The sequence below is a fragment of the Phasianus colchicus genome, chromosome 15 (genome assembly GCF_987193195.1).
Source record: "Phasianus colchicus chromosome 15, bPhaCol1.hap1.1, whole genome shotgun sequence".
Lineage (NCBI taxonomy): Eukaryota > Metazoa > Chordata > Aves > Galliformes > Phasianidae > Phasianus > Phasianus colchicus.
The window spans coordinates 14,550,748-14,568,206 of NC_143450.1; the positions used below are offsets into that span (position 1 = coordinate 14,550,748).

At 44.6% G+C, this 17,459-nt stretch overlaps 1 protein-coding gene across 1 annotated transcript in view; it reads left to right on the forward strand.

Annotated features, from left to right (window-relative positions):
- Positions 1-17,459, forward strand: part of RASGEF1C (RasGEF domain family member 1C) — a 71,335-nt gene that overhangs the window by 21,588 nt on the left and 32,288 nt on the right. The gene's annotated exons all lie outside the window — the stretch shown is intronic.

Genomic DNA, 17,459 nt, shown 5'->3' on the forward strand with positions numbered 1-17,459 from the left:
TGCCTTCCTTTGAAGTTGTTTGTGGAAAGCCATGATAATGTGGAGACTTCTTGGGCTCTTTCCTTCTGCGCAGCGGCTCCTGCTCGGGTCAGAGGCCGAAGTACCACACTGTGTGTGAGAGAGAGGGAAGTGTTGCTGTAGGGCTGTGGATGTGCAGAGGGTTGTGGGTGGCAAATGGCCTTGTGCAGGGATACACGCAGGGTTGGGACTGATGTATCAGTTGCAGCACTGTAACTGTGAGTGGGAAACAGCTTTCTGAGTGGGAAAACCCGAAGGTAGGTGTTGTGCATTGTTGTGGTGGTGTGAGCTACCAGCTGCCATCAGCCGTAGAAAAGGTAAGTGTAGGATCCCCAGAACTGAATTGGTTTTGCTGCTTTCACTGTGCAGCTGAGCTAACAGCAACCTGTGACCATCTGTCTGCAGTGTGCATCAAGCTAAGGCTGTGTGAGTTGGAGAGTGCATGTTCTGGTGCTTTTAATGTCGGTCATCTGTGCGGAGGAGGCCGACAACATGTATGCTTTAACAAGCACACACCTGGAGGAGCACCCTCAGCTGAAATTTGTTGTGTTTGCCAGAGGCATGTAATGTTAAGCTGATGATTTTTGCAAGACGGAGTTCTGAATGACTTTGAATTCTTTTGGCTAGGACAATTTGGTTGCTGGGGGGGGGTAGAGCTGTAAGAAAACATGGGCTAATGTTCTTATCCTAAGCAAGGAATATTTCTCTAGTTCTTCTAAACCATGGAGTATGAGTTGAAAAAATCCAAATCTGTTTCCTCACTTTGCAGCAGTCTCCATTTTTGGCAATGCAAGAGATGCAGGACACCAAAATGCCACTCGGCCTATCTGCTGCTTCCCCAGCCACCAGAGCCAGCAGCTGTCAGCTCCCAGTTGCTTTTAGCAACTCTGCAGGTGAGCTCTGGAAATGGCTTTGCAGATGTTACAGTGTAGGGTCCAGAACTATCAGGTTGGCCGTGACAAGTTATTGTTTCCCAGCAGCTTTGGAGGACAGGGTATACTTGAAATAAATCCATCAAGTAGGGTTTCACATTGGCCAGGGCTTTAAGCAACAGTTTACTGAGCTTATTTATGATGTCGCACCCAGGAAATGAAATGGAGAAATGTCAAATGCTTTCAACAAACGCCAGCACAATTTAATGCCCCTTCTGCCTTGCTTGGATTTGTGCCTAATGCTTATTATTGCAATAAACCACATTCATATTCTAGGTGGTAAATGGAATTCACCCAATAATTAAAACTACAAATAAAATGCATTTATTCGTCAGCTTCATTCCCAGCATAGTTTGCATTCTTAGCACTAGATATGGTACAAAAATGTGCACCTTGGGCATTTTAGCTGTTTGTGGCGTAATGACCAAACCTGTCTGTGAGAGCCTTGGGAATCTTAAGCTGAAGGAAAGCCACACACAAGCTCGAGTCAAGCAGTTCTCTTACAGGATGTTTCCAGTCTCTTCCTCTGTGTTTGGGCCCTGGCCTGGTCTGAAGCAGATCTTTTCAGACTGCCTATTGTTTCCATTATATGGAGACAGCCTCAAGTTCCTCTGTTGAGTAACCATCAGTCTGCCCTCCCACGCAGACACCTGAAGATGAGTTAATGTTGAAAAGAAAACAAATCATTTAAATGATTTTAAAGCCTCAAATGTGTCTTTCTGCAGTCATGAAAGTTTCCGGGTTTGTTGTTGTTAATAGGATAGATACATCATTAGGAATGAAATTTGCTTATTATGTTAAAATGACAGCGTCCACTTTGTTAGGGTTATTTTGTATTTGTGCAAAGGGTATTATGACAGAATCACAGGGGTTGGAAAGGATCATTGGGTCTAACCCCTCAAATTCTCAGTGCTTCTGCTATAACACATGCACTGGACGTGGGTCACTTTGATGCACGCAGATGAATAGTTGTTGGATTCAGTCCTGAAGGCCAGCGGCCCTTCTGCCAACCTGGGGCACAGACAAATGACATGGGAGCTGTGGTCTGTTTTGCAAATCATGTCTCTTTGTGCAGTCCTGCTGAATAAAGCCTTTGTAAGCAGTCCCATAATGAAGTGCAAGTAGTACAATTGAGCACAGCAGTTTCTTTTCAGAGAAGTGCTTCCCAATATTAGGATAAACTTGCACAAAATAGAAAAATTGAAGACAACTCTGAAATAAATCCTGAAATGCAGCTAGAGGGATCTTGGATTAAAAACCTCTTGCGTGCTGTTTTATGAACAAACAACTTCATCCATGATGGATTGTGTGCCCCAAGCGTACAAAACAAGGCAATTAAGAGAAAGCACAGTCAATGAAATAATATTGTATTATCTTTTTGTTTCACATAAGTACTGTATCTCCTTTCCACTGTCAGTTTGCTGTAAATTGCACCTTGTCATTAATAGGATTATCGATAACTCTGCCAAGCAGAGCTTCTGCACAATTTACTGTTTACTGAAATGCCTCTCTCATCATTAAAAAGTGTTACTAATATGCTTTAAATGTAAATCTTTTACAGCACTAATGCTCTAGGTCACAGCCAGCAGCAAGTAAAGCTCTACAGACTGCTGAAGCTGGAAAACAGGGACGCACACCTGCTGCGAGCAAGTCTGTAAACTCTTAAAAGTGAATTCGTTCTTCCCCCTAGGCAGATTGAGGGATGAATTCCCCCTGGATAAATCAGCATGGGCCACAGTTGGATGCCCAGCAGCAAACTCATATTTACGCAGTGAAGGTAGGCAACCAAAAGCTGTTTGTTGCCTGCCAGCAAGGTGGTCAGCAGTGTGGGGCTGGCATGTCACATGCTGACCCTCACCTTGGATCCAGTAGGGGCAACTGAAGGGTATGGGCATGTTTGAGGCTAAAAGAGACTGAACTGGGTCTAGAACATTTTTCAGTGCTGCTTTTCCCTGAAGTTTGGCTTCAGTTTCTGCCAGCTGCTTCCCAGCCTTTTGCTGTTCCCCCTATGCCATGTGTTATCCTAGTATCTACAGCATGGTTGTGCAGAGTGAGTGACGAGTAGTGCTCTGTGTCTTCCTTTCCCTTTGATGTCTTCTCAAATCCTCCCCATGGATCCCTTCACGTTGTGGTCCTGGAGGAGCTGAGTGGGATCCCAGGATTCAGAGTGGAGGTGCCATTCAGACATCATTCCTGTTTATTTGGTGGAACTACGCTGCAGTGTTACTTGGGACTGCTCTGCTTGTGTCAGGTGTGTGATTGTTGATGGGACTGAGAGCTGCAGGGCGGCCTGAAGGAGTGGAAACAGGTGTTTCTTTCATCTCTGCCGAGATGCAGAGATCATCCATCACTGCTTTTTCAATCCTGCATCCGGCCTGAATCCAGATTGGTGCCTAGAGCATCAGCTCTGTTCCTTGTGTGCCCAATCTCTGCATAATATCCCCTAGTGCTCAGTCCAGCTCAGACTTCAGTAACACAAAGGGATTTAATTGTATCTGGGAGACATGATTTATCTGTGTTTGATGGAGCCCTGTGGTAGCAGCCTGGAGTTGGATCGAGGCATGAGCAGCCTCACACCGGTGTCATCCTGACGTTTCAGCGCAGCAGCTGAATTCAGGCCAACTAAGGACAGTGCAATTCTGTGGGGTTTCCATTAGCATCGTGGTGATGTGCAGTTGCTGGGACCCACATGGGGTCAGAGCAGTGACCGCTTCATGTTCTTGCAGCCCTTTCTCTGCTCGTGTAAAGCAGCGATTTGGAACAGCCTGCCCAGTCATTTAAGATGATCGCTCTCTCTAAGCAGCAGTTTGTCAGACTGTAATTTTAAAATTACATTGTGCTCTGCTAGGACTTGGCAGAACTTTCCCTAGGCCCAAACTTTTAAAATAGTAGCCCAAAAAGGCACAATTAAAAATACCAGGGAGAAGGAAGAGCGATTTGAAGCAGTTTGAGCGTTTTGAAGAGAATGCCCTGTGCTTCTGAGGCTGTATTCCCATGCTGAGTCGCATCCGAGGTTCATCCAGAGGATCCAGGCTGCTGTTTCGGAGGTTGATGTTTGTTGACTGCTTTAGAGACTTTTAAAGGCATCGCCAGTGCACAGCAGCAGCGTCTTGCAGAGCAGGGTTAGAGGCATGCCTTAGGAGAAATCGATTTGGAAGGTAGGCACTGCCTCTCTCCTGCTTTAATTTTCCTCCCTGTGGTTTCACTGTGCTGCTGTGATTACAGCATGCTGGGCTGGGGGTTACCACCTTCTGCTGGGTGACAAGGACAAATATTTTTTGCCTTCAGAGCAACTGAAGGTTTCTCTATTGTATGCCACTGCTGTCTGGGGAGTATGTAACTTCATGTCACCTGTGACAAATACGGCATTAGAAATAAGCCTGCTATGGGTTAAGAGCCTCTATCTTGAGGTTATGTGGCTGTTATGCTACTAAATGTCATTTTAACTTACAGAGTCTGTCTCCAGCCTTATTGCTCAATGCTTCAGTTTGTGAGTGCCCGGTTTTGTTCCTGCTACTCTCGGAGCGCATAACTCAGCGTGAGTAAAGACGCCCATCTGAAATCATAATGTACAACTGCATCAAGCCCCATTAGTTAAGGATTGGCTTGGTTACAAACGAGGGCAAAATGCATGCTCCATTACTGCATCTGTCTCTTCTCTGTGTGTGTTTAATTTTCTGAACAAAGGGTGGGGAATTAAGAGACACCTCTTTGATACATTTGCAGCCCTTTTGAGCCAGTACAGATCTGGGAGAGCAATTGTATTTTAATCAGCTCTGTGAGTCATCACAAAAAACGCCAGCTCAGGTTTGATTGCCGAGTTCGCATTGTTGCTGATGTGCAAGACATGAAGTAGAAAGAGCACAACTTGGTATTTAGCTGCAAGACTGAGCTCAAGATGCTGACAGTTTGAAAAAGCTTGGTTTTGACTTGTGTGCCAAACAAACTTTACTGTCAGAAGAACAAGTTTGTCACACCATGATGTCATTTTCATAGAGGCACTCTACAGACAGTGCCCACAGCTCAGCAGAAGGTTTGGGTTGAATACAAAGACCTTTTCAGGATTCTTCTAGGTCTCCTGGCTGGAAGAAAGCCAGTACAAATGTGATAGTGAGATGTGTGCAGAGGGAGCAAAACTGCTCATCTGATAAAATACTTGCAAATCCAAAGTGTCATTGAACTGCCTAGAGAAGGTGAAAATTTTTAAAACTTTGCTAATGCAATGGCAAGAAATACTCGAGAGAGGATGGAGACATGGTGCTGGGACAAGCCCTTTTCTTGTGGGAGGGTCATTTGGGGATTGCTGTAGGAGTGGGCATTGAATAACGAATGAGTTCTGGCATAACCTTCCAACTCCAGCTCCTCCTGGCTTGTGTGTGTCAGTGGAGTGGATTGAAGAACAGTTGTAACGTAAAAAGGGATGTTTTAAAAGTGGAGGATTTGGGAACTTCTCAATTGAGTTCCTGCTGAGAAGTGACTCAGATGGTAAAACTGACTACAGTCCTGTAACATGGTGGTGAATTGGCACCATATGTATGAGGGAGATTTTTTTCCCCCTGGGTAATTATGTGGTAGCCATCTAAATATTCAGTATGTTAATAAAAATTATAAACAAGAAAGCAATCATGTATTTGTGCGTGATGGGCACATAGTTAAAAATGCCCTGACAATAATGAAGGGTATTGGTCATTTGCACAGTAAAAGAGCCATAATGGGATAAATAACTTAATTTCCCACACATTTCTGGATTTGGCCAACACGGAAGATTTCACTGAAATGATCACAAAACAGATTGAGATAATCTTGGCCAATATCCTGCTTTTTGACAAAACAGATTCTAATAATAAAATCCTGTGTTTGAGCACTTTGCCCAATGAAAGGCTTTCAGTAATTCTTCCTTTTCATACTGTTTAATAGTGTGTGGTGACACTGCCAGCCCGGCCGGAGCAGGAAGAGAAGGGGAGTTTTGTGCTGGGCTTGGCAGGGAGGTCAGGGCACAGGGCTGGCCGACACACGGTGGCACTTATGTAAACCAGCTGGGAATGGAAGGGAATTAGAGCCATGGCATGGAGATGGGATCTTCAGATACCTTCGCTTAGAAAACAATATTTAATCTGTTAAAACTCACTGGAGAACTGAAACAGCTGAAGCTCTGTCTAAAGCTGAATCCAGTCCTGTTGTAGCACAGCTTGATGTTTGTGAGCAATCTCCAAATTCTAGGTTGTTTTAAAGCCCAAATATTTCATTTTCATGGACATTTCAAGCATGAATCCTTGAAATCCATTAAAAAAAATATTAAAAAAGTAAAGAAAACCACCCAGCTTATTTCCCTGAGTCCCAGGCATATCTGCTGAAAGCAGTATAAATTTCATAAGTGATTTCACTGTGCAGGCTGCCCCAAACAGGCATATTGATGTTATTTAGCTTCAGTTGCCAGGCTGAATGCTAGGACTGTGTTTTCACATGCAAAGAAGCTATCAGCTTTACAGATAGCCATATTTTCATAAGCTGCATTTGGCTGTCACACCTTTTCCTGTAGTCTCTTGATATGCAAACAAGTCTCGGGTTGAATACATGCTCCTGGCCTATAAGCTAATATCCCTGAAGAGTTCCTGATTATCTTTCCATTAACTTTTACCCTCCCCCACATCCCTCAGGAAGGTAACAAGCAAGCTTTCCTTCATTATGGGTTTCCAGCTGGTTACTTCCCTAGTTCCATCCTAAATGGATTCTCTTGGTGTTGCTTGTTACCAAAGAAACACCAACTGCAATTTCAGTGCTGTCTGAAAGTACATCAGGGAAAGGTGAAATGGACTTCAAGAATTTGAAGTGTGGGGAAAGCACCCTGGATCTTAAGGCACCATACCAAAGAACTGAATAACCACATGCTATGTCTAAAGAGTAATCATAGCATCACCAAAGTTGGGAGAGACCTCCAAGATCATCCAGTCCAACCATCAATAATGTCATAGCCCACCATGAGAAGGTGCACTGCTGTTTGTATATGGCATTTCATCTCTGTGGTTGTGCTGGCAAAAACCTTGCTGAACTTATCTGACTGCCATTCTTACATTTTCTCATCTAGTTCATGTTGTTTACAAACCAATGCTCAAACCCAAGGCTTTGCTGCCTTGAATGCAGCACTTCATTACATCTGTCATTTCCAGTGTCTCTTCTTTATGGAGTTGAGATTACTTCTTAATCAGACTGTCATATGCTGTGTCCATCCTGTCTGCACTCAGCAATGAAATCTTCACCTGTCCCGTGTCCATCCTTCTGCAAACTCCTGCAACAGCAGATGCTGGTGTGAGTGCAACTGGTGCCGTATTCCCAAATTTTGAATCCATGTGGTACATTTGGCAGGGAAACAGAGAAGATCCATCTATGGAAGTTGTGGACACACTGCTACCATCTTGATCACTGGTCTGTAATTATTCTAATAAATTCTAAGTAATACAGAATAGCTTTTGAGGCCCATCTTCCTATCTTGTGCCTTTTTGTTTTATGTCCACTTAACAACACGCTGTATGTTTCTTCTGGTTACTGCCTTAAACTGATCATAAACCTGTGCTTGCAAATTCCTATCAATATTCATTGTTTGAAACAGGCTGCTGGCTCAGCTCCTTTAGAATTATTCAAATTGAAGTGATTATATAGCTGAATAAACATTTCAAGACAAGCAGCACGCTTCTGGTTTTGGTATTAGCACTTCTAGAAAATTTGCAAATACCAGAAGCTGAATTTTTAAAGGCAATAGCTCATGTTGGCACTATCAACATTTACATGAGCAATTGGTTTATCTGGGGAGCGGGGCTGACTGCCCTTATCCACAGGCAGCAGAAGCATACTTTTTGAATGGTCACACTGATTTGAAGTTCTTGACGCCTTTTGTGACTGCTGAACAGAAATCAGGTGGCTTGAATTTGGCTCCAGCTATGTGGCAGTGCCTGACCTAATTTGAGCCTGTGATTCATACAATTTCCCATGCAGGTGTGGGAAGTCAAGGGTTTTTTAAATTGCATGTATAAATCTATGTGCTCGAGAGATTACAGGTGACATTAGACTCTTCCTTTTGCAAATCTTACATATATTTGCATATCTGTATATGCATAATTTTTACCAGAAATTCCCCTACGGTGTTTAAAGTCCTGTTGTGAATGTCTCTGTCTGTGCAGGTCTGGAGTCTTAGAAGATTAAGTAAGGGTGAGACATTTAGCCAAAGGGTAACAACTCTGGTGTTCTTTCAAATGTTATATCAAGTGGTTTGTCGTATTATTAAAATAGCACAATTTCGTAACAATTGTGGTTGCTGCTTTAAAAAAACATCCTGTTGCTCAAGAGAGATGCTGAGTGAACAGATGAATACAGGTTTTTATGTCGGACCCTGTCCAGAGATGAATGCAGGGGCTTTCCCCATGCCTCTGTACAGCACGTTTTGGCTCTAGTGCTATGGAGAGGCATTTGCTTGAAAGTACCCATGCAGGAGGTCTATAAGCTAAGCAAGCTGTTCCCACAGGCTTGGAAAGCGAGGGGGAGAAAAAGCGTGGTGTTTGGGGGTCCTCGAAGTGCTGGAGTAATGAGTTAAATCAGCTGTGTCCTTTTTTGTGGGTCATATATCCTAGTGGTCTACTAGGATTTGCACCCTTGACACAATCTTTAGAGGAGAACTTCCAAAAAGTATGGAATGAATGTAGATTATGTGGGAAATTACTAGCTGGTGTGCTCACACAGCTTGAGTCAGCACAGTCTCCCACTGTTAACTGAACGTGTCCTTTATGGAAATTGGCTTTGTAACCCACATTTCAACTGCTAAGGAGTTACGAGGTCAGTAAGTGCAGTTCAGATTTTAGCTCATTTTGTGTATGTCTTGGACTGTATTCACCCCTGGGCTTCATACCACCAAAATCAATGACAGGATGCCAAGAAAAAATCCATCCCCTTATAAGTCGTCTCCTCCACACACGTGTATTTCACCAAGCTCCCCAGCTCTACCAGGGCTTCTGCTTGCTGGCTCCTGCAGGCTGTAATTTTTATATGGGCGCTGAGAATAATGAACTGTAGCAAATCTTGGATGGACTTAAAATCCTGCGCTGTAGGGGAAGACCTAGTTCTACCTACAAGAGAGCAAACCATTGTATCTTAGCCTCCTGCAGCACTATTACTCCTTTCATGCAATGTCTGCTGCTGGCCCACGTGAGAGGTGAGCTGGGATGGGGCAGCTCAGTGCAGGCTGTTCCCTGGTTCCTCCAAGAGCAGATCGCCAAGCCAAAGCTGGCATCACGTAACCGAGGCTCTGATGGAAACTGAGAACTGATGTCTGCAGTCCCTTTTAATGACAGACTTTTAGCAGCGACCACAGAAGTGTCTTGCAGAGTTAATTTCTGCTAATGAGCAATTAGCCAGCTCAGCGGCTGACTGCTCCTGCCCCTTTGCTTGGGTGGTCGGGGCTGAGCACAGCACTTCCCAAGGCATGGGAGCATCCTCACCTGAGGTGTGTGGGTTGAAGCTAAAATGCCCTTTCTCTGAAGCTGAGGGGTTTATTTTCCAGCTACAGTCTTGCTGCATTACCCTAAATATCAGTGCAACCTTTGGTTTTTTTAATACTTAATCCAACCTGAGAAAATCTGTGGGTAGAAGGCTTTTTGGCTGCTGAAATGGAGGCTGAATTTGCGTGGGCTGAGCGTATCCAGGGTGAAGATGCTTGGATTTGGGGACAGCTGCAGAGCGTGTCGCTGCTTCCTCGGGGGCTGGCGGGTGCCAGTGCCGGCGTGTGCCTGGCTGCCCTGGTCGTGCCATGGCAGTGGGTGCAGATGGTGCTCCAGAAGGGGATATCCAGAAGCTCACAAGCTCGTTTCTTTTAGGGAGACGTGTCCATATGCTGCTCGTACAGCACGAGAGCCAGCTGATCAGTCTGCAGTTCTCCGGGGCTGCTGGAATGATAAAAGCAAATTCTGTAGCTGGTGCTGGCTGTGCTGTGCAGCCCTGCACTCTGTGTCTCTTCCCACGTGGTGGGTGAAATCCTGTATTCGTGTGTCATCAGAACTGCTGGCAGGCCTTACATGGCTTTTCAGGAAGCACCAACATTGTGAAGAAGTTTAGACCCTCTTTCCTTACATGTTTTAGCAAATTTGGGAGGAAATAAAAAGTCATATGGAGCACAGCCTTACCCAAATTAGAGCTGTGATGGGGAGGGTGCTGGAATTGCTGTAGTTATGTACCGGGGTGGGGTGTGCTTATATAAAAGTGTATATGCTTTTATATGTGTGTGTATATATATATATAGCTGTGTGTGTGTAATGCCCAAAGTGCATCATTATGCATTCATGTATGCACATGGAGTCTGTCTGAGGAGCTACGTGTATATAAAAAAACTGATTTATAGGTTTTTAAGCCTTCCTGACAGGCTCCAGGAGACCAATTTCTAAATGTATGCGAAGATTTTTGACTGGGAGACAGGTAGCAGTAGGTGCTAATAAATGAAAGAACTGCGAGTGAGATGTTGTGACATGCACCTCTCTGAACAACCTGCGGAGCGCTGGCAGAATCATCAAACCGAGCCGAGAGCAATCAGCAGGGACTGATAAAGCTGCTCTTGTAATTATTTGTTTGATATACAGCTTTCCTTCTTCCTTCTGCATAAAGAGCAGAATCGCTTTGCTTAGTGTGGGAGGGTTTTTATTCCTGTCAAGGCCTGTTCTCACCAAGATGTCATGAGAGGAGGACTTAAGTCTGCGTATTTGTTTTATTTACGGGCTTTCCATTGTAATTCTGACAGTGTGCCGTGGAGACGGTGTTCATTTAGATGGGGAGAGGCATCCTTGCTCATGCAAAGCTGTCAGTGCTGCAGGAGCTGGACTCACCACACTGCTTTTTTAAGCCTTTGATTCTTCCAGGTTTGGGCTGGTAGAAGCTGTCCTCAAGAGGAGCTCTGAAGTCCTCCCAGTGTCTGCATGTTTAGGTATTAAAATCCACACAACTGCTTTCTCATTTCTAAGTGTGAATTTTTGTTATGTCACAGCCCGGGCTGCCCTACAAGACCATACAGCCCTCAGGTTGACAACTCTGGTTTTCCCTAAAGAACCTCCTCACCTCTCCTACTGTCTGAGCAAGGAGATCCATGTGCAGCTGATCTGCAGGCACTCGCAGCGGTGGCCCATCAGCAAGGACTGAAGTGAGCCAGCAGACTCCTGTTGATGTCAGTGGTTTCTGGGAATGCTGCCTGCATGGTTTTGTTCCGGGATTCCCCTCTCTGTCCATGCCTGATTGAGCTCAGACTTCACTCCGGGCAAATTTTCCAATTCTGCTTATAACAAAAGTAGAGTGACTCAGTCCCGCTCTGAGCGCTCTCATTTTCCTTACTCCATTTGAGTTCATTATCCTTTTCTTAGTCTTTGTATCTAAGGGTTTTGCCTGGAACTCAGGAGGCACGAGGGGAGAGACAGCATGTTGGAGAAGAGAATGGATTGCCTTGCCTAAAGGGAGAGAAATCCAGACTGTCGCAAATCCAGACTGTCGCCTTCAGCATACATTTGAATATTGTCAAGGGCATCTGGAATACATTGATGGGATTCTCCTTTGCTAAGAATCTGATAGTAACGAGGCACAGATATGCCACAGGCCCTGCACTTCAGCCATAATACTGGGAAAGTGTCTGAGCTGCGCGGGCGTCCTGAGACATCAGAGCCGGTGTTCCGTCTCATGCCAGGGTTGGTGCCAAGTCACTCTTACTCAGGAGAAATACTTCAGACTTGAACCAATTTAATGAAAAGAGAAATTGTTCCGAGACTAAGAAAAAAGCTTTACATCAGTGGTTTTATGGGGGGTTGTTCCTGAGTGATTACAGTGCGTGCTTTCATTGCTTTCTGATTCCAGGCAATGATGGCATTTTAAGATAAATAATGCGTTTGCTGCTCAGCTTGTTATTGAAGGGCTTTTATTATTGCTGATGTTACATGAAAAAGAAAGTTATTAAAAAAATGTGGCACTAACAAATTGAAGCCCCCGGGGAACTGTTGCCTGAATGAGATTTTGATTGGAGTTCAATTTAATTGGCCATAAATCTTCTCGTTTCTGATTTACATTCTGTTTCAGCCCAGTCTACCAAATTCACGATAATCAGGTTTTCATTTTTCTCTATTGAACAAAATACTCGGACATGAGCATAAACAGAAACATTCCTTCAGCAAGGTGACCTTGTTCTTCCTTGTGATGTATTGGTAATTGATTTAATGTTTCCTCCTTACCTATAAACTGGGTCTGTTTCTGAGCCACGTCTGTCAGATTTTCAGGTAATTGGTTAGCGTGGTTGTTTTTCTGCTGTAGTATTTTGACTGCAAGATGTTGCTTGTAAGCCTCTATTGCAGGAGTCAGTATGATTGTTCTCAATGACACGATGGAAAAAATGGAGCTGGAAGGTGTGTGTGTGCCACTCCTGTTGGCTGCTCTGAAAGCAGTGGTGTGCAAACCTCAGAGAATAAAAGCTCTTGTTCCAGCTCAGAGCAAATAAGCAAGATGCAGAGCCAAGTGATTTCTGTGGGCTTTTGTATCTTTTTTCTGTCGCATTGCAATGTCCTTCAAGGAATGAAATCAGGCCCAGCTCTAGCAGTGCTGGCAGTGTTTCTGTTTTGGAGCATTGCTGCAGAGGATGGAGCCAGGCTGCTTTCTGTGCCTGACCTGAGAGCCTTTGCTCTCTGACTTGTCCAGGTGCCAGCAGGGAGAGGATGGAGCCCCAAAGGCTTTGTCTGTGTGCTCTGATGACTGCTGGGCCATGCATGCTGGTTTGGAGGTGCTGGGCTGAGCTGTAGAATCTTTGGGTCTTTCTGGTTAGAGCACTTTGCTATGGGGAAACTGGAAAGTATGTATCTGCATTTTACAGCAGAGGTCATTTTGGTGTGAGACTTCCCTTGAAAGCAGGATTAGGAGGATTTGTGCTTTACGTGCTTCCATAGTGCCCTATGGAAGCTGCAGCTTGGTTGGAGCTGCCCCACACACCTCTGTGTGTTGTGTCTCATTAGATACCCAGAAACCAAAGCTCGTAAATTCACTTGCTGCTCTTGCAATCTCATTGATGTGAATCTCAGTGAAGTGCTTTAGTGATGTGAGGAATAAATAGGAAAGGAGAGGGAGCTGGTCTGTGCCTAAGTGTAATCATTGCTATTGAGTTTGGAGAATATTGCAGTTAAGTGTTTTTTTCCCCACCTTTCCCATCCCATGGTTCTTTTCTTTGCTGATTCTTTTGTGTTTGTAAGTTGCGTGGCTTCATTTCATTGCTCATTTAACCATTTCCAATGGTATTGGGATTGACAGGTTGAGTTTTCTTCAATTCTCACGAATTCATGGCTGTAAATTGAATGTTTTATGAACTGTTGAGAAGGTGAAGTTACATCTCCTACCAGTTTCCTAATTACATCAGCACCAAGTACATTATGAGTTTGTTAATGCCAGGTACTCCAGCTGAAAAAAGCATTTACAACCACGGTCTTGACAACTGGAAGCAATTATTGTGCAATGGTTTTCTTTTTGAAACATCGGAATTTTCTCTCCTCTTTCCTCTGCTTCCCTCTCTATGCCTTCCCTTACCATCTTTTCCAACTCCTGTCATTCTAGTGAGGGATCTTCAGAAGCTTGTGCCTTTCGTCCCTGAAGTGGGAAGAGCTTTATGTATTTTAGATAATAAATTATTAAATAATAATTTTTTAAATAACAAAATCCCTAACTTAGGGATATCTGCTCAAGTCTGTGCCTTGCCAGGTTACTCATGACCTTGGGTCACCCACACCCTGGGTCAGCTCCTTGCCTGTGCTCACTGAGCAGTGAGTTGTGTCCAGAGCTTTTGCTCCATCGTGGTCTGAAGCCTCTGTGATGGCACAGGTGGACACCCCAACTCCACACCTACCCTTACCATCCTCTCCAATTCCTGTAATTCTGGTGAGGGATCTTCGGAAGCTCGTGCCTTTCATCCTTGAAGTGGGAAGAGTTTTATTTATTTTGTTAATCTGGAAGTTAAGTGGGTGGGAAGATGCATCCGCAGCCCCGCTCTGTTTGTCACATGGCACCAGCTCTTGTTTCCCTTGAGAGAAGCAGAGCAGATGGAAGGCAGAGATGAAATGTAGATCAAAAGTAAACACTGTGATTAAGTTTTTGATAAAAGGATAAAACGCTTATCACATCAAAGCCACTAAAAAACACATTAAATATTTCCGGGACGTTTTGTGTCCACGTAAGCATTAACTGTACTTGCTGCAGGGATGGTGTAACAGCAGGCAGGGCAGTGCTGGTGGGATGCTTTCATCTCAGCTCCTTTAGCACGTTGGACCACTTGCTGCAGCCTGTGTTTGAGACTGGAGAAACATCAGTGGGAGAGGAGACAGGCTGTCAGCAGGTCGGTGGCCCCCACTGCAGTGTGCTTAGCAGCCCTTTCTCTGAGCCATGTCCTCTTCAGTTCTCCAGGTTTGGGCACTGGCTTTTCAGAGATTTAAGGCACTTGCAGGTGTAGGTAAGTGCAGGGTTTGTGGGTGGCTTCTCTCTCAAGTATTGGTGATTGTTTGCTTCTGTGTTCTGGCTCAGCAAATCAAGTCCATAAAGGTTTTCTAAGATCTGCAGTGAGAAGTGTCTATTAATTACTTGCTTTCATCACTGAGCTGTCCTGGACAGTGAAGAAAAGATTATGAAGCATTATATTACCATTATTTATTTATTTTTTTTTCAATCTTAAGAAAGTGTGGAATACATTAATAAGAATGTAAAGAAAAAGCACTTTGTAATTGTCAGTAAAAGCTAAGGAAAATGAATGGTGAGAAAGAAGAACAGCAGAAAAGAGCAGAGGGCAATAACAATGCAAACGAAGATTCCCCATTTCGGTTATTTCCATGACACCACAGAAGTGCATTTCCTTTGCAGCCGGTAGGATTGCTGCCAGCAAACCCAACTTCTGTTATCCAAAACAGCCACAGCTGAACAAGTTATGCTTGAGCTGCAGCATTTCCTGACCAGAGTCTCCTGGCCAAACACAGCCCCAGCATCAGGGACAGTGACCAGGATGCTTTGTTGCAAAGTGACCCAGCAAGCAGCCAGGGTATTTATGTGCTCATTCTTGCTCAGCACTGCCTGCGTGGAGCTGGGGTTACACTGTGCCACTGCAGGTGGTCATTGCCTTTTTGGTAAAATAAATTGTTCTGCCTATTTTATTGCCTTTTTTGTGTAGGGTCCAGCCTGCTTTTTTCCGTGTTATAGTCTTGTTTTTCTGTAGGCAAGGAAGGAGCTACTCATCCTGCCTTCTCCCATCTGGGGGCGCCTGTAGAATGGAGACTCATCCCAGAAGCAGGTTCCATTCCTTTTTTGGGAGGTATTGTTTGGGTTGGCTTTTTTTTACTTGTTCTTTAAAGCAGTTTGGAGGTGGTTTTCACAGCCCCAGGTGTCAGTCTTGTGGAGCACAGGGTTGGTTTGAATGCTGTAGCTGTGCAGCCACCTGTGCCATCAGTCATTTTGCATGGCTGGGCATGGAGGTCTGCCCTTCACTAAGACCCCCCTCCCTCCCCAGCAGTGCTCCCTCCAGAACACCATTTATCATACTGGTCCTCCAAGGCACACGTGGTATTTCACTGCCATTGTTACTGCCAGTAGAGCTTGTGTGCTGTTAGCAGGGCATCTTTGCTCCTTCCAAACCCCCCAGTGAACAACATGACATGACATTAAAACCTTCAGGTCTGCAACAAATGCACAACGTTGATGGCAGAAGCATCGCTCCCTGCAGTGGCAAGTGAGGTGGCAGCCAGGCAGCAGTTCAGATCAAAACAGATCTGATGCTGGCTTTGCCTGAAAACTGTAGATCAGATCAGGAACTTCATGGTAAAAAGTCAAACTTAATTTCTTGACAATACCCAAGAAGGATGTCTCAGCACCATGTGTACAGCTGGTTTTATTCAGTTTGTTTAAAAAAAAAAAAACTTTTTTCAAGAAGTATTACCATGTATTTCAGCAAGATTTCTCATGTAATGAGATGTAAAAGTTCAGGCAATATCCTGTTTAGACACGTTTTGATTTGATAATACAAAATGGTGCTGACAGTGAGGGATTGCACAGAATAAATCACTGAGTTCTGTTTTACACCAAAGCCTGGATGTGTCCTGTAAGTTCACAGCTGTTCTAACTTTTGCTTTCCCTCATCTAGACAGCAATATGTCCATGAGATTTATTTCTTGATCTATATGGACTCGTAATCTTTGTTGGGATTATTGCCATAGAAACAAGATGAAACATAGCGCATGTTAGAAGTAACAAATGGGATTTGGCAGTCTTTGCCATTTACTCCACAAAGTCTGAGATGTGTACAAAAAGCAGCAATTGCTTATTCTCAAAGCCTTATTTACTGGCACATCTGCATGTTGATTAAAACTAAACACTTCGACATCCGTTCTGGCTGGAACGACATTTAGATATTCTGATCTTTAAACTGAAATCCCTGAGATCTGTTTTGCCTTTCAGTCAAGGCAGGAATTGGTTGGTTTTGACATTTTTGGTTCCTGTTTGCACAGTTGCAGAGCTCGGAGGCAGCCCGTGCTCCCAGCCTGCAGAAGATGCTCCTTGGGAGGATGAAGTCATGAGTTTTGCCCATACAGCCCAATTTCCCACAGCACTGTGAAGCTCCCGGTGTCTCCCAGAGTTTCTCACCCTGCCTGGCTTGCAGCCCCTTCTCCTCAGGGCCCAAGCAAATTGTTAGGCTTCAGAGGCCGTGTGTGTTAAAGACACAAAGTTCTGGATGATGCATTTGCTGACCTGGGAGTGCGTGTGCACTGTCCTTTCCCCAGTCCCTGTCCCACACCCAGCCTCTATTTGAGCAGAGCAGTTTCTTAGGGGGCATTTTGGAGACAACTGGAGATGCTTTCAAACCTTCGGGGTAAGATCTGTGCTCCTTCCTCACCATCTCAAAAAAAAACAAAAAACAAAAACAAACAAACAAAAAAATAAACAGCTTTGCTCAACAGAGGAAACACCTAAAGCTGATTGTAAGCCACAAAACTGAGATACAGCTTAGAATAGAAGCTGAGCAACTGAAATATGGCAAACTTGAAGCAGGCTGCGTGCTCAGAGCTTGCCCTGCCTCCTTTCCAAAGGTATTGGGGACTCTGCAGCTTTTGTGAAGTCGATGAGTGCTCAGGATCTTTCTGAAGCGTGTATTTAGTACCTAAGTATAGATCTAGGACTGACTAAATTCAGGCTCCAAAAACAGTGTAGGTGTCTGCCTTCTCCCTTTTCCTCATTTCTCTTTCCTTTGCCCTTTAATCTCTTGATCAGATCACACATTCTCTGCTCCCTCCAACTCTTTCCATTTTTCCATCCTCCTCCATTTGACATCTGCTCCTGCTGTGCCCCTCGCCCACAAAGATGGCTCTCCTGGGGTCACACCCCTTTTCTCTCCCTCTCTCCCCCTATATCCTCCCTGCCCCATTCTCAGAAGGGCAGAGGATTGAAGCAGAAGCTCAGCTCTGCTCTCCTTGAGAACCTCCCAAG